Here is a 25,118-nt window from a genome sequence, read left to right on the forward strand (position 1 = left end):
TGTTCCTATCAAACAACATCCATACAGACTTAACCCTTTAAAATTGGCACAGGTTAACAAAGAGACTGAAAGTATGCTTAAAAATGGCATAATTGAAGTGGGTTGCAGCCAATGGAGCTCACCCATAGTGATGGAACCTAAACCAGACGGTACTCAACGGTTGTGTGTGGACTACAGAAAGGGGAATGCAGTTACAAGAACGTACTCTTATCCTATCCCACGTTTGAGGGATTGTATTGAGAAATTGGGACAATCTGCTTTTATTTACAACTTCCAGACATAGAAAGAACATTTAAACCATCGTATGGAGTTCTTCGATCGACTTCAGGTGGCAGGTTTGGTGATGAACCTAGCCTTAAGTGAATTTTGAGAAGCCCGAATCACTTTCCTTGCGGATTTTCCGATACCCTCAAGACGAAGGGAAATAATGCAATTTCTTAACATGAATGAATTTGATCGAACCTTTGTGCAAACGTTTTGTGGCGTGATTACTCCACTGATGGACTTGCTAAAGAAACCTAAAAAATTTCAGTGGACAGCGGACTTTCAACTGGCATTTGACTGCCTGAAAGCTGTGATCACCAATGCTCATGTGTTGGAGAATTACAAGGGACTCTGTGATCAGATTGAACTAAAGTATCTGACTTTAAAGAGAAATGCCGAGGCACAGAGAAATGGATGAATCGTGCAGAGACCTTCTTGTTCAAAGAGACTGTCAATCGAGAAGGATTTCAGTTGGAGGAAGACGAATGAAAACAAAATGGACTATATTATTATACATATTTGCGTGTGTTATTCTTGGAAATGAAAAAGTATACTTACTGTGTGCATTTCTTAAAGGATAGTGAAAAGGTGAAAAATGAAACCATCTTGAAGTTGATGGGGTTTTTTTTTCTTGGGGGGAGGTGTCATGTGAGAGTACCTTTAAGGCATGGATGTTTAAGCAATGTACCTTTAAGAAAACAGTGATGTCAGAGAGTGGTTGGAGCTGGGCTTTAGATAAGCCATTTTGCAGTTTTTAGTTTCAGTTTTAAAAAGCAGCTTGTGTGTGTCTGTGTGTTTCCAGAGAGCTGCAATTTGGAGGAAAAGAGCTTGGGAGTGCCTGTGTTTGCAGTGAGCTGGATCTCTGCCATCAAAGACTATCTCTGGATCATTTGGGTGAGTTAAACTCATAATAGTAAAGCCTTTAACCTGATGTGATTTTGTTTAGAGGTGTTAAGTCCCTTGGAAGTTTGAAGGAACATTTTAAGGAATTATTTACTGTTGCAATATTTTCTGAGTTATCTTTGAAGTAAGGGGTGTTAAGAGATCCAATGTTTATTTAAGATGTTAAGTTGAGTTCATGGAATAAACATTGTTTTGTGTTTAAAAACCCACGTGTCCATAATTGTAATCCCACAGCTAGGGAAAAAGCCGTGTGCTAGGAAAAGCAACAAAAAAATTAAAAGCTTCAACTCCATGATACATTTTGGGGTTCTGAAAATGCCTCGCCCATAACGGCAGCAATACCTGCCGAACAGAGTGTTAAAAGTGCACAGCTTCCGACTGGACTCGTCCAGCTGAATTTGCCAGAAGCCATGGGAGGCGTCCAGCCTGGTAAAGAATTTGACGTGAGCCATCTCACAGATCAATTCTTCACGCTTCGGGATCGGGTAATGCTCTCGCGTGATGTTGCGATTCAGGTTTTTGGGATCAATGCAAATGCGGAGTTCGCCAGAGGGTTTCTTAACGCAGACCATGGAGCTGACCCAGTCTGTGGGTTCCGTGACCTTTGAGATGATGCCCTGGTCTTGGAGCTCTCGTAGCTTGATCCTTGAGAGGAACCGGCACCCGGTATGGTGCATGGGTGACTGGGGTGGCATTCGGCTTGAGCAATATCTTGTAGCGATATGGGAGCATGCACATCCCATCAAGCACACTGTGGTATTGTGTGAGAATGTCGTCTATCGCAGCCCGGAGATTCGCATTGGGCGAGGCCGTCGCCGGCATGAACTCGCTGTACCAGGTTTCGGAGTTTGCATGCGCGAGCACCGAGCAGGGATGCCTTGTCAGGCCGGACGATCTCGAATCTCAACGTCGCCTTGATTGCCTTGTGAGAGACACCTAGCTGACACGACCCACTGGCAGCTATGGCATTACCATTGTAGTCAAGGAGCTGGCAGGCTGGTGGAAGAATGCTAGGTTGGTGTCGGATGTTGTCAAGTTCCGACTGTGAAATGAGGTTCGCAGACGCGCCAGTGTCGAATTTAAATCGGATGCGAGACTGGTTGACCGTGATGACGACACACCACTCGTCATCAGGATCCACACTGAGGATCGAAAGGCAGTTGGCAGGTACGATAGAGACCAACTCGCGTGTGGTGATGATGCCCACCCGATATGGAGACTCGAGGCAGTCAGCATCGGGGTCCGTTGGGCTGTCTGGATCAGAATCCTGCATGCCTTGTTGTATGCAGCGGACACGTCTGCGCTGCAGCTGGGATCGCTGGCTGTTGTTCGGTGGAGCGGACCTGCAGAAGGCCGCGTAGTGGCCAGGCTTTCCACACTGTAGACATCGCCTGCCTTTGGCTGGACATTGCCGCTTCAAATGGGCGGAGCCACAATTCAGACACGTCATGACGCTGACGTCAGCACATTCTGTGCACCATCGCACATGCACAGTGCGGTCGGCCGACGTTTGCGCATGCGCCTCAGCGCCTTCGGCCTCATCGTCCACCCGGTTGTGGCACGCATGCATGGGGACCCGAGAAAAGCGCACGAAACGGCCACTCGCCTCGATGCTCAGGCCTTGCATTTTTGCTATGGCCTGCACCCTTTCTGCGTCGTGGAAGGCCAGTTTTGCAGTTTCTGCCGCCCTGATGAGGGAGTAGCTATTTCTGGCATGCTCATGGACAATGCATGTTTCGATTGCAACGGAGAGGGTCAACTGTTTGATTTTGAGGAGCTGCTCCCACAGGGAGTCGGACTGGACCCCGAAAACGATCTGATCCCGGAACATGGAATCAGTCGTCGAGTCATAATTACATGACTGCGCTAGGATGCGGAGATGGGTCAAGAAGGACTGAAAAGGTCCATCCTTACCAAGAAGGACTGAAAAGGTCCATCCTTACCGTTCAAAGCTCTCATTCACCTCTATGTCGCAGTGGCTGTCGAATTTCAGCAGAACTGTCTTGAACTTTGTCTTGTCTTCGCCATCGGCAAACGTAAGCGAGTTATAGAACATAGAACATAGAACATTACAGCGCAGTACAGGCCCTTCGGCCCTCGATGTTGCGCCGACCTGTGAAACCACTCTAAATGTTTGGGACTTGTGTGGTTGAATACAGGCCGTGAACTCGCCAAAGCGACTGACCCAAAACTCCCTCATAAATTTGCCCAAAATTACATTTTGAAACGTTTGGGCTAAATCGTGCCCAATATGTTAGACACACGTGGCCACATTTATAAAATAACATTCAGCATAGAAGATTAGTGTTCTGCCTTTGTTATGAGTGTTTGTGAATACGACAAACATTAAGCATGGGCCCGAATTCTCCTATTGTTGCGATTCACTTTTCCAGTCTTAGGGCAGATTTGACTTGATGGCCATAAAATTATATAAGTTCTACATGGTGTGCATGCTGACCAATTATTTCAATTCAATAATTTGGGGAGCCGCAGCGCCATGAGTATAAATAATGGAAGGGACGATATTGGGCGCTCCTTTTCCCAGATAACAGTAAATCAATATGAAAAAATGAAAATCGCTTATTGTCACAAGTAGGCTTCAAGTGAAGTTACTGTGAAAAACCCCTAGTCACCACATTCCGGCGCCTGTTTGGGGAGGCTGGTACAGGAATTGAACCGTGCTGCTGGCCTGCCTTGGTCTGCTTTCAAAGCCAGCGATTTAGCCCAGTGTGCTAAACCAGTGTGCTAAAGCAGCTAAATCGGCAGGTTGCTTGCTTTTGTAGTGATTGCTGATTTACCGTAAATCTTCAACAGTGTGTAACCAGTTCCTGGTTTGCTGCTAATGTCATAATAAATACCTCATGGTCAATGTGGTCTCTTGGACGTGTTTTGATTGCCCAGAAGGATCGGACAGGAATTTTCTAGGGTTTTGCTCTGCGTGGCCTTGGATTTTTCATCTTTTTTTGCCTCCCCCATGGGATTCAGTGGCACCAAGTGGTAAAAGAGTCTCCTGACGGAATGTACAAAACATACACAACTATATGGTACAGGCTAGATGATGCAGCTGATCTTTACCTGTGCAACAGTGCGGACCTGTCTCCATCGTCTCTTATTAGTCTACTCTTCCAACCAAGGATTTTAGTTTAGATGTAGATTACCTTATGGCAGAGAATGAAGAAAAAAATGTTGAAAAACGTCTTGAATTAATTATTCGTTTTTAAAATTTAGGGTATCCAATTCATTTTTTCCAATTAAAGGCCAATTTAGCGTGGTCAATCCACCTCCCCTGCACATCTTTGGGTTGTGGAGGTGAAACCCATGCAAACACGGGGAGAATGTGCAAATTCCACACACGGACAGTGACCCAGGGCCGGGATCGAACCTGGGAACTCGGCGCCGTGAGGCAGCAGTGCTAACCACTGCGCCACCGTGCTGCCCCTGAATGAATTATTCAACTGATTGCTATCACATTGGTAGGAATGTTACATTATTGTGTGCTTAACAATCTTGTCACCAAAGGCAGATTTATACTTTATGCGGCCCACGATCACCTTCATTTCTGCCCCCTCCATGACGTCACGCCCCTCCCAACACCCCCCCCCCGCCCCCTTGCCACACAGAATGCAAACATGCAAGCCACAAAAATACACAAATTGATCACTGCTTTAATGCTATTTAAAAACACGCCTCTATGAATAATTACTGAATTGAAATCCAGGCTTACTGTCTGTCAGAATGAAGGTAAAGATGGTCAATATTGCGATGTGTGTCATGAGATGAGCAAACTTGCTGATGAGCAGCAAGATGGAAACACCAGCCAATGACATCACTGAAGCACAGGCCAATGCAGGACAGAATGAGCCAGTCCAGTACAGGAGTAAATACTTCAATCAACAACTGCCATTCAGTATATTTTACAGTCTCGTTCAGTTTCAAAAATAAAAGTTAACTTCCTTACTTGCTCTCTAATCTAAGAGCTTATTGCTGTAAATCCATTTGAGTGGAGTGCCCCATGAGTCCAAATCTAATATCAGTTGCTCTGTTGCACGATTTAATTCTTTGTCCTCAAGACTTTCTGAAGGCCAGTCTTGAGAGTGATGGTGGTTAGAACTATCTGCATGCGGCCATTATATCAGACCAGCAATGTTTTTTTCTGAAAAACTGATTTTAAACAAGAGAAAATTGCGGCACGGTGGCACAGTGGTTAGCACTGCTGCCTCACAGCGCCATGGACCTGTGTTCAATTCCAGTCTTATCTGCATGGAGTTTGCACGTTCCCCTGTGTCTGTGTGGGTTTCGTCCAGTGCTCCAATTTCCTCCCACAGTCCAACAATGTGCAGGCTAGATGGGTTGGCCATGCTAAAATTCCCCTTTGTGTCCAGGGCTTTGCAGGTTAGGAGAAGTTAAGGGGTTGCAGGGATGGGGCAGTGTCTGGTTTGGATGCTCTTTCAAAGGATTGGTGCAGACTCGATGGGCCAAATGGCCTTCTTCGGCACTGTAGGGATTCTTTGATTCTATAAATATAGAAGATGGACAGATTAAGATTTTCTTGCTTCATCCCTTGTTGGCAATTTAGATAGTTTTTTTTCAATACATTTTCTTCACAAAATCATCAATTGCATTATCATGGGTCAAATCTTGTAAAGATGTGCTTTCAATTGCTGAAATTGTCAAATGTTCCTGATTCATAGTACTTCACAAGTAACTTTTCAACTCTTTTCAATTCTGAAAAAAAGCATTCACCAGAGCATTCATGACACATATTGTTAAAAATATTTTCAGAATGGTTTCCACATTTGGAAAGGTTGCCTGCGAACCATCACGTACAATTTTGTACAGATCAGCTGGCTGGTGATTTCAAAACACAGAGTTGATCATTATGAATTTAATGAATGAATTGCTTCACTCTATCCTCAAAAAGATTTGTGTTGATGTCCTCCCGATACAATTCACTTAATTTCTTACTGCAGTGGTTTTTAGCATTCTCGTCCAAACTTCTGTCAAAAATCACACAAAATAAAGCAATAATTTTCTTCAGAGGTTCACTTCTACTCTGCAATTGCACCATTGTTGTGCCACAAATAACAAAGACAGTCTCAACAAAGATCTTCTCTTTTCTTTTAAAGTGATTTCATTGTCTCTAATTTCATTGAAAAATAACTTGCTGTGCCTTGCACAGGTCTCGTCATCAGACAGACCTGGATTTTTTATTAATGCTAGTGCCTCTGCTTCAACCGATCTATAATCATTTTAAATTTCCATGACAAAACTTTTAACTGAGGCTAACTAACAATTATGCAACTAATTTGGATCAACATTTTTCAGCAAATTGTTGATGACATTCATGGTTTAAAGTAAAGGGTTCTGCAAAAGAGTAAAAATAGCAATATCTACTTTTCAAACTTCTAAGTATTATGCTTCAACTTTCACATATAGTTTTTCCTGAATTTGATGTGTCTTTGTTGAATAAGGTTTCCTTTATATCAGCATTGTTCATATTCAAAGCCAAAATAGCATCTGCACGAGCGGACCACCTGGTATCACAAATCCTTTGACTGTCAAGGGTTTTCCATTAACCTGTTCCAAGCGTGATTGCAACATATTCCTCTGATACATGGAAACTGGAAAAAAATGCATACAAGTTTTGAATAATGTCAAAAAATTGCACAGATTTTGCACAGGATTCAGCTTACGTTTTGTGAATTAAATTCAAGGAGTGATTGGAACATGGGATGAATAATGCACAGGGTCTTGCATTGTTCAGTCTTGCTTGGAGACCTGAATATTTTCCTGCCATATTTGCAAGATCACAGTTTTTGATCCAAAAACCTAAATTTGCGACGATTTCCAAAACGTCTCCAGATACTTGGAGGTGTGGGATGTAGCTGGGCAAAAGAAAAAGATTACTCCACAACTTCACCATCACTGATCACATATCTTAAAATTAATGTTCATTGGTCAACATAATTCACATCTGGTATTGAACCATCCATTGCGGAATAGTATTCGGCATCTTTTACTTCATTAATGAATTGGTTACTAAGACGCTCTGTCATTAGAGCGATGAAGTTATCGTAGGCTTGATGCATTAAAATGTTGGTCTTCCCACAGCCACTATATTGATAATTTTTCAAATGCTCCTTGAAAAGCTTAGCAAATCCACTGCGATATTCAAGGCAGGTTAAAAATTTACCTCTTTGAGTTTACAATGATGAATTATCATGTCCAGTAAGAAGTCTTACAACACCAGGTTAAAGTCTAACAGGTTTGTTTCGAATCACTAGCTTTCGGAACACAGCTCCTTCCTCAAGAGAATCTCAGGTGACCATTCACCTGAGAAAGGAGCAGCGCTCCGTAAGCTAGTGGTTCGAAACAAACCTGTTAGACTTTAACCTGGTGTTGTAAGACTTCTTACCGTGCTCACCCCAGTTCAACGCCGGCATCTCCACATCATGGTTATCATGTCCAAGTGGAGGTAGTACCAAAGGCGGCAGCAGTTTGACTGTGGCAACAACATGTCTCAGCGCTTTCCTCCAATAAGAACACTCCTTTTCAAACTGAGCCGATAACGCACAATCAATTCTTTCAGATAACTTACATCTTTGAATGAACGCACACATAGCTTTGATATGAGCTTTGGAAGTTTCATGATCAGCAATATCTCTTCCAACATTTCTCCAGTTAGAGTACCCATCGATGAATGCTGGTTTCCCTTTACTAGGGTCAGGGAATAATTTGCAAACACGACAGTAGACCACCGTATAAATTTCCGAAAAAAATCAACCAATTCCTAATTTCCGTCATCTCTTCACCCTCAATGAATGGGACTTATGAAGACTTTGAATCTGCTTTCAGCCTCCAATCTGAAACTCTTTTATTTAACTTTTCCATATTACCTCTACTTTCTGGTTTATTTAGTGGAAACTATTCTATCATACCTAGTGGAACAGATTTTGGCCATAAGGCAATGTCTTCAGGGTAGGTTTCTTCCCTCACTTCAATAGGAGAATCAGCAATACCTTACAGTTTCATTGCCATTTCACAGTTCACTTCTTGTTCAACTTTTTCAAGCAATGATCAGTGCTATTTGCAGAAATCAGCAAGTCTAAGCCATCGGACTTTGGTGGATGAGGATAAATGTGCAGTTTGTGCAATGTTCAATACTTTGAATCTTTTAAATTAAAAGTATAAACTGTCTTTACGCCTAGTTTCGTTCTTTTGCCTGGTCTTCAGTTTTCTGCATTTTTGACAGCCAGATTGATAGTGTCACTTCATGTTGCTAAACAAATGGATCTTGACCTGAATGAATTTTCTGAAAGAGCAGTATTTTGCACAGTCAATTCCACGTTAATTCAAGTTCTACAAAAATTGGATTCATCTTTTAAGTGTGAAGCTGAGACTCTGCATTTCAAACAACTCTCGTTCTACTCTTTTCCTCCCCCTTCCCCCTCTCACAAACTCTCCCTCCCACTAAAATGCAACCCGGCCCTCATACATACTCCCCCATCCTTTCCCCTTCCAAGTTTATAACCCTGGCTAATACCCCTCACACACTATCCTCCCCTGGTCACCCCACACCCACACCACACACTCTTTACCCCCACCCCTCACACACTCCCATTCTCACAATCTCATCAACCTCGTTTGTCTGGGGTTTTCAAGGTAGCCACTTGCCTCACGTGTCATCTCTTTGTGTTGGCACGGCTTGATTCGGTGCCTCGCACCTCGCTGTTGCTGGCTGGCTGGCTGACCCCTAGCTGGGTCGAGTCGCACCTCACCTGCTCCTCTCGCTGCTCAACGGCTGCAAACTGGCTGACTCACCTTAGCTCATGGCTTTCGCCCAGTGCCTCATCTCACTGTTACCGTCTGGTCTGACCTCCTCAGCCCTGGTTGAGTCACCCCTCTACTACTCCCCTCGCTGCCCCACAGCTGCTGACCCGACGAGCTGGCTCACGCCCTCATGGTTTTCACCCGGTCCCGGCACCTCGCACCTCACCACGCTGTTGCTGGCCGGCCTGACCTCAGCCCCAGGTCGAAAAACCTGCTGGTTGTGCCTTTTTTCACAAAAGTAAAACTCTTCGGCCTTAGCCTCTCTCCCTCCTCGCCTCGTCGCCTCTCATTCCTTGCTGTTCATGCCTCAATGTTCAGGCCCGTCTGCTTTCCCGCTCCAAGGAGATGGGACCAATTAGAGTCTGGTGTCTCTCTGCACTTCCTGCAGATAGGCTCATTTTATGTTGGGCCTATCAGCAAATACAGAGTTATCAATCTCTGATTGGTGCCCATAGACACTGCCCCCCCCCCAAATTTGGTCAAGGCCCGATGCCTAGACAAGTGTGTTTCATTACAAATCCGCCTGTGCTTGTGACTAAAAAATTGAAAGATGATCCATGTGGGAAAATCGGAAGGCTTGTATCATTGGCATAATGATAGGGTGCCTAATTTATGCCACTGTGATTAAACCTTTCTTTTCCAATCTCTGTAGCAATCCCAGAAGATTGGTGTTCCACCACCAGACCTGTCTATTATTTTCACTGTTGCCTTTAAATTAAAACTGTCTGCTACACTAAAATGATTGAATTCAGCAACAGAGCAGTGAGACTGTTAGGGCTGCGTGATGGACCAGTGAACATGTTTCATAATGAACACCACCAACTGCACTGTACTCAACCATGAAGGATAAGTACAGATATTCAGCTTTATAGGAGGCGTACAAAGTAATTAATGTTTAATTGTCTATGGATTGAGTGACCAATGTTTCCTTTTTTCTCTCGGTCAGCTATATATCCTTCCGTCTTAAATCCTATTGTTACCTATAGATTTATGCTATAAACCACATGATTCAGCAGGAGAAGGGGCAGCAAATACAACATGGGGTAGTAATAATAATAATCTTTATTGTCACAAGTAGGCATACATTAACACTCCAATGAAGTTACTGTGAAAATCCCTCAGTTGCCACATTCCAGCGCCTGTTCGGGTGCACAGAGGGAGAATTCAGAATGCCCAATTCACTAACAGCACGTCTTTCGGGACTTGTGGGAGGAAACCGGAGCATCCAGAGGAAACCCACACAGACAAAGGGACAATGTGCAGACTCCGCACAGACAGTTACCCAAGCCAGGAATCGAACCTGGGACACTGTGCTACTGTGCCACCCAGATTGCCATGGTCAACATGATCTATTTCTTACATTTAAATGATGGACACCAGCTTTGTTGTTAATCTAATCTTGTCCTCAACAAGTTGATAGATGGTGTATCGGTACGGAGCTTCTGCACACCCTGCCAGTGCTTGTTTGATCTGTGCATCCTCGATATTCTGTATCTCATTGAGGTCCAATCATTAAAAGGGAAATTCAATATATTTAAACCCAACTCTTTTGATGAACTAGAAAAATATCAAATACACTTCATTTATGAAAGTAATACTTCAAATCTCAGAAAATAATCTTATGTTGGTGTTCATTTATTGAGCTTGATCAGCTTGAAACCTGATTTGTTTTTAAAATATGGTAGTTATCACATGCAGAGAATTGGATTGGCATCTGCAAGGGAAGTAGATTTAAAAGCTGAAGAAAAAGGGGTAAAAAGACACAAAATCGTGCCCTCGGGGCTTTCCATTCACATAATACAATTCCACAGAGGCCTAAACCAGTCAAGCCTTCTTTCCACAAGCCACCCACATAACAATTAACCTCACTACAACCTTGAGGTCTCTGATTAGTGATGGCCTATTGTTTAACTCCCATTAGCATAGCCCCTGTGCAGCCGTATTCTCACTCAAATGGTCTAATCAAATCAGTCACTGAGGACCTCAGCTCAGGGACTAAGCTTAACAAGCATTGACTTGTTAGTCAAATGGTGGCTAGCAACACCATTGCAACCATTTAAAATATAGTTTATTCAACTGTTTACAGTTTTCATTTTTGACATGATTACAGACAACACGTCACTGCATTTGACAATGACAAAATAAATTAAACTTAAGTTTATTTATTTTGTGTGTTTTTTTAAAATTTGCATTCAGGTCAGTTTACGTGATTTTGCTGAAAGATGCCACACTCAGAGCTCTTTCGCATCTAACTCCAATGCGGCTCGCAGTCAAATGGTAATAAAATCTCTTGGAAAGCAAGACAGGCAACGTGAGCTCTCCTTTACTCTCTGAAACCATGAATGTTTTGTGACCTCCAGGCACTCCAGCTGGTAAATCCGGCCAAGGGCTTGTGTAAAGCTGCTCACAACCCTGGCTGGGCTCAAAAAAGCCGAAAGGTTGACAAAAGGTTGACAAAGGTTGGTCCATACAGGTTCCGTTTGCCTACGCTGATTTACACAACAAACAGATGCTGAAACCACACCCACCATCTCAGTAAGACCCAATGCATTCTTCTCAGTCCTCGTCATCCCATTGTCGTCCATATATTTTTTTACATCCTGTGTGGACCATCTGTCGTCTGTTTTACCTGCTGCTTTGCTATTTTGCGTTTCTGAATAATAAGGACCCCACCACCGCTCTACTCCCCCGCCCAGTGAATAAATAGACTATGAATAGTGCCAGGTTCAAACTATGGGCTGTATTGACTTATTTCGTTTCAGCCAGGGAGGCACTATAATTGACATCAGATGACGAAGAGGAAACTAAATTGATGCCTCATGATAGGTGGGAAATAAATCTGGGTATTCAGACGAGCACAGGCCAAGACTCAGAGAATCTCATAGGGGCTCATTTTTGGCACTAAGTGCCGTTGAATATGGGTCGCGATCTCGCCAATGCGGCCATCGCGGAACACCCCGCCAAGTGTGCCAAAACCGGACTTTGAAATTATTCCGTTGATTCACACCTGCAAACTCTGCTTCCCAACCGTAGAGAATTCCATATTGTAACATTAATTTGTGCAAAGCAATATTTTGGAACCTCAATACTTATTGAAACTTTGTGCATTTTTGTTACTGTCTCACCAACCGATGCTAAAGATCTCTATAAATTCAACCTTTAATGCTCCAATGGAAAAAGCCCTCTGATTTCAAAATTCAGTGGGAAAAGCATTTGATTGTCCCTGTTTTTGGATGGGGAATCCCCGAGTCTTAAAGATCCCCTGCCTGACCCCATTGAGTTAATGGGCTGCCTCCTTATTTCAATGTTTTCAGTGTACCCAGCACCGCAAATGTTGCTGGCTGGCTGAACGATCAACAGGGGACGATGGAGTCGATTTGCATGGTTAGCAAGTGATTCATAGAACATAGAACATAGAATGTACAGTGCAGAAGGAGGCCATTTGGCCCATCGAGTCTGCACCAACCCACTTAAGCCCTCACTTCCACCCTTTCCTCGTAACCCTATAATCCACCTAACCTGCACATCTTTGGACTGTGGGAGGAAACCGGAGCACCCGGAGGAAACCCACACTGACACGGGGAGAACGTGCAGACCGTCCGCACAGACAGTGACCCGGCGGGGAATCGAACCTGGGACCCTGGCGCTGTGAAGCCACAGTGCTATCCACTGTGCTACCGTGCTGCCCAGAAAAGTTCAGAAAACTTGCCCATCGTAAAGATAGTGTACCTCTCTCTTAAACTGGAAGTGAATACCTTAATGCTGTTGCTGAATGTGTCTGTAAGAATTAGCCACAAGGAAAAGCACAGGAAATGGAGCAGCAGACAAGGCAGAGTCCTCTGATGCAGTAGTGCAGGAGGTGGAAAGGATGAGAGAAGCAATGAGCACGCAGGGGCCCAGGAATACTCGAGGCAAACCGAAAAGGGAATGGGAGCAGGTGGCTAAACAGGTCAAATTCCAGAGTCTAAAGATCTGTCAGCAGCTTCTCAGGAAGTTCACTGACCTCACATGGGTGGTCAAAGTTAGTGAATGCATTTCAAACGGGCAGCTCCTACCCACCAAACTCCCAATCTCTCAATTTGCTCAATGCACTGCAGCCCGATCACTCAACTCTTTTCCCTGGGTTTCTGTGGCTATGACTCATCTTTCATTCTCACTCCACAGTATAAAGGTTCCCCACATTCTCTGACTGTTAGCTTTGACAAAGAGTCATTGGACTCAGAACTTTAGCTCTTTTCTCTCCCTACAGATGCTGCCAGACCTGCTGAGATTTTCCAGCATTTTCTCTTTCGTATTAGATGGTGCTACATTGCTGCATTATGGCTTTACTAAATTCCCACCTCAACCTCATCCCGCTGCCTGGGATGAAGTGCGAGTTGCGGATCATGTGACCGATGCTTTTTAACGTGCCCTCTTCCATCACCCCAATCTGCATTTCTGCTTTCAGAGATGCAAGGACTGCTAACAGCCTCAGGTGAAAGATCTGGGAGCAGCACCAGACTGGCGATGAAGTAGCACTGTCATTTCATCTGGCACTCGCCGCCACCAGCACAGCCTGGAAGTGTGGTGGAGGCAGGTTCAATCAAGGCATTCAAGAGGGAAATAGATTATTATGCAAGATTTTGGGGGCAAGGCAGGACAATGGTGCTAAGTCATAATGCTCATTCGGAGAGCTGGTACAGACATGGTGGGTTGAATGGCCTTCTTCTGCAACTTAAACATTCTGTGATTCTGTATCTTAGAGGCCAGTATAGAGTTGGCATACGCATGTGGTGAGTCACCCGGAACCAGTGGGTTACTGGCAGGCCAGGGGGCGGGGGAAAGGATAGTTCATGTGGAACCTCCCTGGTGGACAAAGCTGCAGAAGCCTTCTTCTGTAGGAGCCTCAGATAAGAACTCCAGGCATCCCATGTTCGATCCCCGGCTGGGTCACTGGCTGTGCGGAGTCTGCACATTCGCCCCGTGTCTGTATGAGTTTCCTCCGGGTGCTCCGGTTTCCTTCCACAGTCCAAAGATGTGCAGGTTAGGTGGTTTGGCCATGCTAAATTGCCCAAACATTTGGGGGTTACTGGGTTATGGGGATAGGGTGGAGGTGTGGGCTTAAGTAGGGTGCTCATTCCAACGGCCGGTGCAGACTCGATGTGCCAAATGATCTCCTTCTGCACTGTTAATTCTATGAAATCTATGAAATGAAATACAGATGAGCATGCTTACCATGGTGTTTGATGCAACTGCAGACCTGCCCAACAGTTTGTCATTGTCAAGGAACATGGAGGGTTTGGCACAGGGTCTTGTGCGGAGTTTGAAGCCCAACCTTGCCAACATGGGAGTGATGAAGAACTCCATGACTGCACTTGCAGACCCATCCATGATGCAGCATCTGATGGCTCTCAGTTTCCATTGTAACACAGGTTCAAGTTTCCAATGTAGAACAGGTTGAAGCTGCCCAATGTCTCAGGGCTGCATTGGAAGATCAGGCTGAGGTTATGAGATTCACGACGCTTGCTGCCATGCCAGCCTGGTGGGGGTGCTCAGTGCTCAAAGAGGCATACAGGATTTCACAGCAGTCCAGCAATCTGTCCTCCAACAGATCGCCAGGATAACTGAGGCATGGCCTGGGTGAGTGCCATTGGCTTTGACAGCACAAACCTGCTGACCTTTCTCCGGATGACAGCATTCCTATTACCACCCCTGCCAGTCGCCCTGTGGCCTTTCTGTTGCTTCACAGCGGGCTGGCCCAATTTTCTGCCAGCTATGCCAAGGTGGTGCAATTTGAATCCAGGCCTAAAAGGCCTAGAGCTGCTCAAAGATGTCCTGCAAGGCCATCCCCAGTCTCTCCCACTGAAAGACGGCAGCTTTCCACCAGCCATTCTGCAGCCACTGAGTAGCACTGCAGAGGAGCACTAGGCCAGGCCAGGCAAGCACCAAACAAATACACAAACGTGAATAGATTAGTTCAACGGTCTAAAATTATACCGGAAGGTCAAGCAAAAGTTTAATAGAGGTGTTCAAAATTATGGGGTGCTTGGCAGAGAGATTAACAGAGCATCAAAAGCATGGCAATATGTCCTCAAAGACATGTGTTGGATGACAGGGTTGGTGACAGAATCTATGACATACTGTAAGGCACTGCGAGAGAGGTATTCTCTGCATTGCAGAGCCCTGTGGAGCAGATGGCAGCTCCAGGAACTTGTGCATATATCCCCCAGAATGCAGAAGGCTCCTGCAATATAATTTCATGGACACATTGTAGAATACTCTTCTGAGGTTTACTGGTGGCTAGGCAGCTGAGGACAGACCTCGATCCCCTGTGATGATGCCTGATAATCCTGACTTCCCAGATTTCCCGACCATCCTGTTCCCCTTGCTCCTCAAACAAATAGAGTCGGAGCTGACACTTACATGTCACCTTTCACATCCTCAGGATGTCTAGAATAATTCACAGTTAATTAAGTACATTTAAAGTACAGTCAATGTTGTAATATAAACAAATGTAGCAGCCAATTGCACAACAAAAGTTCCTACATACGACAACAAGATAACTCCATCAGATAATATCTTTTGTTGTTGTTAGCTGAGGGCTTAATATTGGTTTTCTTTGAAAAGTGCAAAGGAAGCCTTTCCTCTCACCCGAGCAAGCAGGGAGAACTCTCTTTAAAAGACCCACCTGAAAGATAGCACCTCTGACAGTGCAGTATTTCATTGGTGCTACATTGAAATGTCAGCCTACATTATGTACTCTGGTCTTTGTGGTGGAACGTGATCCTTGGTTTTCTGATTCAGAAGTAGAAGAGGTACAGCTGAGCCAAGTTTGATATCTAAAGAGGAAAATAGTGTTGGAACCATCACCTTGATTTTACGGAAACAGCTTAAACAGGCAACAGTCTTTCAAGAGATTGGGAGCCTCGAGAATAAAGAGCACTTGAACTATAAGATGCCAACATCAGCATTACCCAACTATTGTCCTAAGGTACATCTATTCAATGCTGGAAAAATGGTAGATCCTCAAGAACAAATAACAGAATTTAGGATTGGCAACATCATCCTGACTAAATTTATAATTTTCACGGCTGCACTTTTGCTGGAACCAGTGTATTTTATGCCTTCAGTCACTGTCAATTTTAGGATAGATCTAAGTCGGGCATGAAATATCTCTTTATAGCAATAAACCCTCATCCCTGAAAGTATTCCGGAAAATGAATGCTGCGGCTTTACCATAACATTTATATCCTTCCAATACTGGGATTCTCAAAACTGTATGTAATATTCCAAAAACGACAGAGTTAATGCCTATAATGGAAGTGCAATGTTATAGTCATTCTTTTTGTATTCTATATCTCCATAATACTGAGAATTCCCTTACCTGATCACAATGAGATTTCCTACTCCTCCATTCAGTTTTAAATCTCACCACTTAAGGTCTCTTTCCTTCTCCTACTCTTATTTCCAAAATTATCATTTCATATCTCTCTCAATTGAATTGGATCTGAAGTCAAGCTGGAAGGTTGGGAGGGGCAGGGAGGTTCACTTTTAAGGTTTAATACCACAAAATGTAATACTGTACATTTTTCAAAATCCTCTTTTGAATTTAAACCAGCATATAAATAACAGTCTAACATTTCATTATGCTCTAAAATAGATACAATTCTGATAACATGCTATGTTGATCTACCAGAGACTTGACAATCTTGGGCATCAAAAACTAAATGTAAGAAACTAAAGACTGGGATCAATGCTAAAACATGGCAATGACTCACTATTGCCCGTTTTCATACTCTTGCAGAGTCTGGGAATTAAATCCAATTTGTCATTCGGGGGTTGCTTAAAGAAAGGATTTTACAAATCTCTACACCATCCAAGGTTCACCTCGGACAGGCTATAAACTCACAGTGTTCAACGTAATTTGTATGACAGCTTCTGGGGAAGGGGAAATAATCCAGTTGTTGAGTTAGGCCATGTTGGAATTAGACACCACATATCATCCTTCTCGACAATTCAATCTATATTTTTCTTAAGCTGCCAGTAGATGTCTGATTAAAAAACCCTAGGTATAGTGGCACTAGTGTAAAAGAGGCAGATGCCATTTATGATACATTGTGGGTTGGCGCCGGAGAAATCAGAATGGTAAAGTCGTATTAGCTACAGCGCTGAATTGTTTTGTAAATATAGTGTATTTTTGTAGCGACTTTACTAATATCGGTTAATTGCTCTAAGATGAATTATCCTTCGGGAATCAGCATTTGGCCTCCAAATTCACTACTGCTACGGTCACTCTGCCTACTGCATGCAGGTGTAATGAAAGAAAGACTAAACCTATATTTTCGCAGGACCTTTCATGATCTCCCAAATTCCCGTACCAGCCTCCCCGAACAGGCGACGGAATGTGGCGACGAGGGGCTTTTCACAGTTACTTAATTGAAGCCTACTTGTGACAATAAGCGATTTTCATTTTTTTCATTTTCAATTGCTTTACAGCCAACTAAGTACTTTTGAATTGTAGTAGTCACGGTGTAATGCAGGTAATGTTATTGAATGGCAGAGCAGGCTCGAGGAGTCAAATGGCCTATTCTTACTCCTAGTGTGTATGTCCGTGTGTCATTTGGGTGGAAGATATGGGGTGGAATTTTCTCAGCCCTGGGCCAGGCCGGAGAATCCCCACGACCGGGCCATGCCGCCCCGACGCTGGCACGCGATTCTCGGCAGAGCGTTAAAAAAAATTAGTCCTGCCGTCGCCGTTCTAACCTGCTCTGAGCCGGCGGGACCTCGGCGTTGAAGGGTCCGGGGGGCGGCTTGTAGGGGGGTGGGGGGGGGGGGTCCGACCTGGGGAGGGGAGCTCTGGTGTGGCCTGGCCCGCGATCGGGGACCGCCGATCGGCGAGCCGGCCTCTCTGGCTGGCAGCCTCCTTTCCTACGCACCGGCCCCTGTAGCCCTGCGCCATGTTGCGTTGGGGCCGACATGTTGAAGGAGGCCACTGCGCATGTGCGCGTCGATGCACATGTGCACGTTGGCGCCGGCACCACTGCGCATGCGCGGATCCCGCGACACACACGCGACGGCATTTACGATGGCGTGGACACTCTGCCGCGGGATGAGAGAATCCCACCCATGAGCTGGGCTAGATGGCCTTTGACATCCATAATTATCTTGTTATCAGAGGATGGAATCATGGGCTGAATTCTCAGTTTCGCGACACCGGAAATGCAGATCGTGTTTGGGCGGAGAATCGCGGGTAATCCAAACAGAATCATAGAATCACAGAATTTTCAGTGCAGAAGCAACTGTGCTAACCACTGTGCTACCATGCTACCCTTAGTGAGCTTTGCGCCTGGCACCAGTTCCGATGCCATGCTCTGGACCCTCACTGGGGATGATATCAATGTTTGCCCCGCGCCAGCAGATACACCGTAATTTGCATGGATTTCGATATCATTTGTTATACAGATTATTATTTGAATGGGTGTAAATTGAGAGAGGTGGATGCTCAGCGAGATTTTGATGTCCTCGTGCATCACTCGCTGAAAGTAAGCGAGCAGGTACAACAGCCAGTAAAGAAGGCAAATGGTATGCTGGCCTTCATAGCGAGAGGATTTGAGTGTAGGAATAGAGATGTTTTACTGCAATTCTACAGGGCATTGGTGGGGCCACACCTGGAGTATTGTTTGCAGTTTTGGTGCCTTTCTCTGAGAAAGATGTTCTTGCTATGGAGGGAATGCAGCGAAGGTTTACCAGGCTGATTCCTGGGATGGCGGGACTGTCACATGAGGAGAGACTAAGTCGGTTAGGATTATATTTATTGGAGCTTAGAAGAGTGAGAGGGCATCTCGTAGAAACTTACAAAATTCTACTTGGTTAGACAGGGTAAATTCAGAAAGCATGGGTGGGGCTCCAGAATGAGGAGTCATAGTTTAAGGATAAGGGGATAAGTTGGCTTTCTGGGCCCGTAATAGGGAGCAACTGGTGCCAAGTCTGTGGATTCTGAGTGTCCCCCTCGGGATCAGGGTGGTTCAGACTGCCAACGTTGCAGTCTCTCCATTAAATGCACCACCTTGGTGCTCCTTACAGGTCCCTGGCTGTTCACTCTGCTGAGTGCTGCCTGTGTCATTTGAAGGCTCAGGGCACCTCTGGTCATCTGGAGCTCACCCAGGCCTCCCCTCAGGGCAACCTCATATCCCAGCTGTTTCACCAAGGGATGGACATGGCCAAGCTCAATCAGAGATCCAAGAGGTGTTGTCATTCTTCAGAAGTGTTGCCCCAATGCAAGCAAGACTAGTAATTGCCCTCTCTACAGCTTATCAGCAAAATGAAGTGTGTAAAACATCCAAAATTGGCCTGCACTTGAAAATCAACTTTAAAATTTGTGGTATAGAGCATTGCACAGTATGAGTGCGAGAGCTGGACCCTCAGTAAGGCTGGTGCGAAGATGTTTAGAACTTCTGAAATGTGAAGGATCATTCGAATCAGCTGGACAGATCGAAGGAACATTGAACTTGCCCACAGAAAAATGGCAGTCATAGTATCTCATGAGCTTTTAGCAGAAGTGAAGGAACAGAAATTACAATATGAGCAAGCTAATTAGGAGCAGGAGGCGGTCATTCAGCCCCTCGAGCCATCTCCATCATTCAATAAGATCATGGCTGATCTGATTGTAAACCGAACTCCACATTCATGCCTTGTTAATGAAGAATCTATCTCGATCTGCCTTGGAAATATTCAAAGACTCTGCTTCCACTGCCTTTAGAGGAAGAGAGTTCTAGAAGCTCACTCCCCACTGAGAAAAATTGGAGAAAATGCAAACACTGGAAAAGTCTGGTGTTAGTGTCAACAGAGGTTGAAAGAACAGGTGAGGTTACTGAAGGCCAGATGGGTGGATGATATCAGACAACAGGTGGAGGGAGGAATGACAGCAGCTGAATTGAAGTGAACAGAGGGAGATAGATGCCTAAGCCCCACATTGACTATGAATAATTATGGATGGATAGACCTATGACATGCAGTGTTGTACAGCCACTTTTGAGATGCCACCAAAATCTTCAGCTGACCATTGGAAGGTGCAAGAACTGAAGACGTTCAACGTCACTATGACTTTGGCGGTTACTGGCAATGAGGGCACAAATATCTGTGCCCATCTGTTTAGAGAACTGCAGTTCTTCTGGCACTGGTTCTCAGTCATCTCCAAATAGTTCCACCTTCGGCAAAATATATGCTGAAGGTATGGCTTCCATGTCCTTCCTGCACATCACCTCCTTTCGCTGCCCTCCTGATGTCTGTAGCTCTGCCCTTCTTGTGGAGGGTGTTTCTTCTCATCATCACTGGGCTCAAAATCTGAGCGTCATTGCCACCTGCAGCCTTCCTTGTGTTGAGTTGGTCTCCCCATTGTGCTGGCTTCTTGCCTCCTGTTCCTTTTACCCCCTGCAAGCCAGGAAGGTGATGACCACCAACGCTCCCCCAACCCCCTGCATGAGCGCTGACTGCCCAGTCTCCCTGCCACCGGCACTGGCCTGCTGAGACCTGGCTCCTCGTGGCGGTATCCCCCTCTGAGCCATTAACCTTTTTAAATTCCCTGCATAAGGCCATGAATCGCTCCCCACTGTGCGCCCACCTTGCTTCAGCTGGTCTGTCCCAGACAGCACATGCATGTATGTCCTTGTGAAAATTCACTCTATCTATCCCCAGGTAACAAGCTCTTAATCAGCCAGCTTAATTGCTCACAAAGCTTTCCTTCATCCATGCTGGTGAAAACGGCCAGCTCCAGGAGCAGTCCCGGAAATCGGCATGCCGGCTGGTGCCGTGGCTATCAATCCCCACCTATCCCTGAAATTCAGCCCTTTATTTCTTAATAGCACAAAGTAGAGATCTGCATCTTGTATTATTCATTCATCAGTATTCAAAAATGGTTTGGTTTTGGAAACTTATTTCTTCCGTACATCTTTATAAATTATGTTATAAATATTCAACCTGCAATCCATTTAAATGATACTGCAAAGTAAAATCAGAAAATGTAATTATTCTTAAGTAGTTTTCATAGTATCACATTAAGGTACTAATCTCATCTGTAGCATCGACGACTATAATAATGTTCTTGAAAAGCATTTAACAAGAATACAATGCTGAATCAGTATGACTGGGCAATGAATTGTTTTCAAAAACCAGTGGTTTATTTTATAATGGAAATTCTCACATGCCTGGAAGGCTACATTTCTAAATATTGAAAATATATTTCAATGTATTATTGTATAACACCAGTGCTAACAATACTTGATTGTCCCAATTTCTCTTTGCATTGTAACAAATGCATGATTATTATGTAAATTTCTGCTCAAGGCTGGAACCAAGGTTTTTATTAAAAAAAAAGGTTGACTTCATATTTTTAATGTAGAGATTTGCAGTGGTTACCAGCCAAAAACATTTTCAGCTTGCAGAACAATGTGGGCCATTGCTATTAGGTGGTTGCTGTGGTGTGGGGCACAGAAGAACAGTCAATTTTGGATGTGCCTTTCAATTTTGTTTTGAAGGTGATCTGTATCCAAGAATGTGTCCCTGCTGGCGAAGCGACACGTGGCCTGTAGCGACGTCAGAAGTGAGTGTTTGCATGGGCTTCAGTTCTCCATCCTAGATTGTATAGGCAACATCGCAAATAAAACCTCTCACCGTGTTGGTAAGAATAAAGAGTGTGGGTACCTCCGTACCTTTTTCTCTTTGCAGCAAACTCCAAAGATGTAACAAAAGAGAAAACTGGCGACAAGGATTGAGGGAAGAAAACGGAATTGTTGAACAAAAAAAAATATCGCCGACAGAATCGGTGGAGTCGCCGTCGAGAGCGTAGAAAGATTCTCAGGACCGGACTGTCGCCCATGTCAGGCGAAGCAAGCTGCCTATGCTGAAGGTTGTGCAATAAAAATCAACTGCGACCGTGAATAAATAAGAACAACAGTTTGAAAACCTGCTCGTCGTTGAAGGGGTAGAGTCTGGGTTGCAAAGCTGCACACGTGGCGAAGCTAAACGGGCTGCAGGAAAGGGGATTCAGAAGTCTTCTGACTCTGTGCAGGCCCATATACTTGGGAAGAAGTCAAACCACAGGAAAAGAATTCTCAGTAACCTGTGAATAAGGGGATCACTTGTGCCATATAGAACATAGAACATACAGTGCAGAAAGAGGCCTTTCGGCCCATCGAGTCTGCACCGACCACTTAAACCCTCACTGCCACCCTATCCCCTTAGCCCAATAACCCCTCCTAACCTTTTTGGTCACTAAGGGCAATTTAGCATGGCCAATCCACCTAACCTGCACGTCTTTGGACTGTGGGAGTAAACCGGAACACCCGGAGGAAACCCACGCAGACACAGGGAGAACATGCAGACTCTGCACAGACAGTGACCCAGCGGGAATCGAACCTGGGACACTGGCGCTGTGAAGCCACAGTGCTATCCACTTGTGCTACCGTGCTGCCCACGGTATATACACAAAAGAATTGGAAGGGAGGATGTTGGTTCTAGTATAGACCCTGGGAGCCTGGATCCAGAATGATGGGAAAAACAGTGTCATGGATGCATATCATGAAGACTCATATGAGGAAGGATTCCAATTATATCTCATAGCAAATCAAACATTGGAAGACCTAAAGATCGGTAGGGCATAAAGGTTTTATACTGCTAAAAAACTTAGTTCATCCTGCAAAACTGGGAGATAAGTCCAATATCGAACTAATGAAGATTTTAGAAGAGTATTTCTCACCTCGAACATTGTTAATTGCCGAAAGGGTGTGGTTCCTCCGCCATAGTCAGGAAGAAGGTGAAAGCACATTACAATTCATACCAACTATAAGCTTAGCAAAATACTGCATTTTTGGTTCAACATTTGTTAACACTCTTCATGATAGGCTAGTTTGTGGACTCTTCAGTGAAGCTATTCACAAGAATCTGCTCACAGTAAGCGATTTAACTCACACAGCTGCTGTGGAAGTTGCCACATCTATGGAGCTGGCAAAGATTCACAGATAGGGGCTGGAGTGAAGATCCACCAAATGGATACCGTAAGGAACAAGACTGCAAGGGGACAATCATGTCACTGATGTACACGGGTTGGACACTCAGCGGGGAAACGCTGAGTAGAGAAAATAAGTGCAAGAATTGTGGCAAAAATGGCTACATTGCCAAGGTATGGTGGGCTTAGATGTGTTTTTGTCTTGCACATCCTTGTGAAAATGAAAATCGCTTATTGTCACAAGTAGGCTTCAAATGAAGTTACTGTGAAAAGCTCCTAGTCGCCACATTCCCGAACAGGCGCCAGAATGTGGCGACTAGGAGCTTTTCAAAGTAACTTCATTTGAAGCCTACTTGTGACAATAAGCGATTTTCATTTTCACAAGGATGTGCAAGAAAAAAACACATCTAAATAGACTGGTCCTGTCTATAAATCAGTACACAGAGTTCTAGACCACTCAGAAGACGACGTACCTGGGAAACTGAAGCTGTTGAAACTCCAGGTGTGTTGTAGAGTGTCTTGTTGGTGCAGGCGATCAACAACATTTCTGGGCATTTCCAAAATTTGATGGGCATTAAATTAAGACGGAAGTGGATACAGATGCAGCTGTATTGTTGATACCTGAGACATTTAATAATCAAACGTTGAAGCATCTCCCTTTAAAACCATCAAATTTGATCTGAAGGATGTACACAGAAGAGGATGTACCATTAAAAGGATGTATTGTGGTGAAAGTAGAAGTAAATGGACAGACGGTGCAGAAGTTGCCTCTTCACATTGTCTGCGGAATGTTTCCTGCTTTATTTGGTAGAGCATTGCTGAAATAACTTAAACACAACTGGGGAACAGTAAATCAACAGTAAATGGCACCCAAGAACAACCTACAACAACTCCTCGAGAAATATGAGGAGGTGTTTGAAGATTCACTAGACTCCCTGACAAGAGTTGAAGTGCAATTAAAGAGGGTGGCACGGTGGCACAGTGGTTAGCACTACTGCCTCGTGGCACCAAGGACTCGGGTTCGGTCCCGGCCCTGGGTCACTGTCAGTGTGGAGTTTGCACGTTCTCTCCATGTCTGGGTGGGTCTCACCCCCACAACCCAAAGATGTGCAGGGTAATTGGATTGACCAAGCTAAATTGCCCGTTATTTGGGAAAAAAAAGAATTGGGCTTTAAATTTAGAAAAATAAATGAGGTATAACTAAAGATCAAGCCAAACAGTGAACCAACATGTCTCAAAGCTAAAACCGTACCGTACACCATCAGGCCAAAAGTCAAAGAGGAAATAGAAAGGCTAGTCCAAACAGGAGTAATTGAACCAGTTGCTTCAAGCGATTGGGCAACACCAATAGTTCCTGTACTGAAATGCGATGGCTCAGTGAGAATATTGGAGATTTTAAAACAACTATTACCCCGGTATTGTGTGCAGATCACAATCCACTGCCGTTGATTGAAGACTTGCTTGCTGGACTCTCTTGAGGACAGAAATTCAGTAAAATTAATTTATCACAGGCAAATTTATAAAGTAACATGGCTGCAAAATCACAGCCACTACTCACAATCGTGACACGCAAAGGTTTATTTTGTTAACAAAGACTTCCTTTGGAGTAACATCTGCTCCTGCTTTTTTTCAGAGATCCATGGATCAAATTCAGAGTGGGATAAATAGGGTGCAATCTTATTTAGATAACATTCTCATCACTGGTTCGAGTGAACAGGAATGCTTGAAGAACTTGGAAGCTACTCTGAAGCATGTACAAACCATAATCTCCGAGTTAAAAAAGAAAAGTGTGACTTTTTCAAGACATCCATAAATTATCTGGGCCACATAATCGATACAGATGCCTTACACAAGAAGCCGAAGAAGATGACAGCAATCTTAGAAGCGCCACATCTTCAAAATGTAATGCAATTAAGGTCGTTTTTAGGATGGAACAATTATTATGGTAATGTTGTGCCTAATTTAGCAACACAATTGAATGTTTTACACATTTTATTATCTGTCAAACAGGTATGGCACTGGCCAAAAGAACGTGACCAGCGAGGTACAATGAAGGAAAAGATGCCTTAAAGAACTCAGAGCTGTTGGTTCCCAGGTATCTGCTGTCCTTGTCCTTCTCTCTGGCTGTGGTTGTGGCTTT

General features: G+C 44.4%; 1 long non-coding RNA gene across 1 annotated transcript in view; it reads left to right on the forward strand.

Moving 5' to 3' along the window:
- Nucleotides 1-25,118, forward strand: part of LOC140389281 (uncharacterized) — a 79,149-nt gene that overhangs the window by 36,723 nt on the left and 17,308 nt on the right. Inside the window, exons 2-4 of the long non-coding RNA XR_011934319.1 lie at nt 1,067-1,158; nt 24,612-24,880; nt 24,989-25,073. This is a non-coding gene — a long non-coding RNA (uncharacterized lncRNA). The remainder of the gene's footprint in view (nt 1-1,066; nt 1,159-24,611; nt 24,881-24,988; nt 25,074-25,118) is intronic.

This window comes from Scyliorhinus torazame, chromosome 14 (genome assembly GCF_047496885.1).
Source record: "Scyliorhinus torazame isolate Kashiwa2021f chromosome 14, sScyTor2.1, whole genome shotgun sequence".
Classification (NCBI taxonomy): domain Eukaryota; kingdom Metazoa; phylum Chordata; class Chondrichthyes; order Carcharhiniformes; family Scyliorhinidae; genus Scyliorhinus; species Scyliorhinus torazame.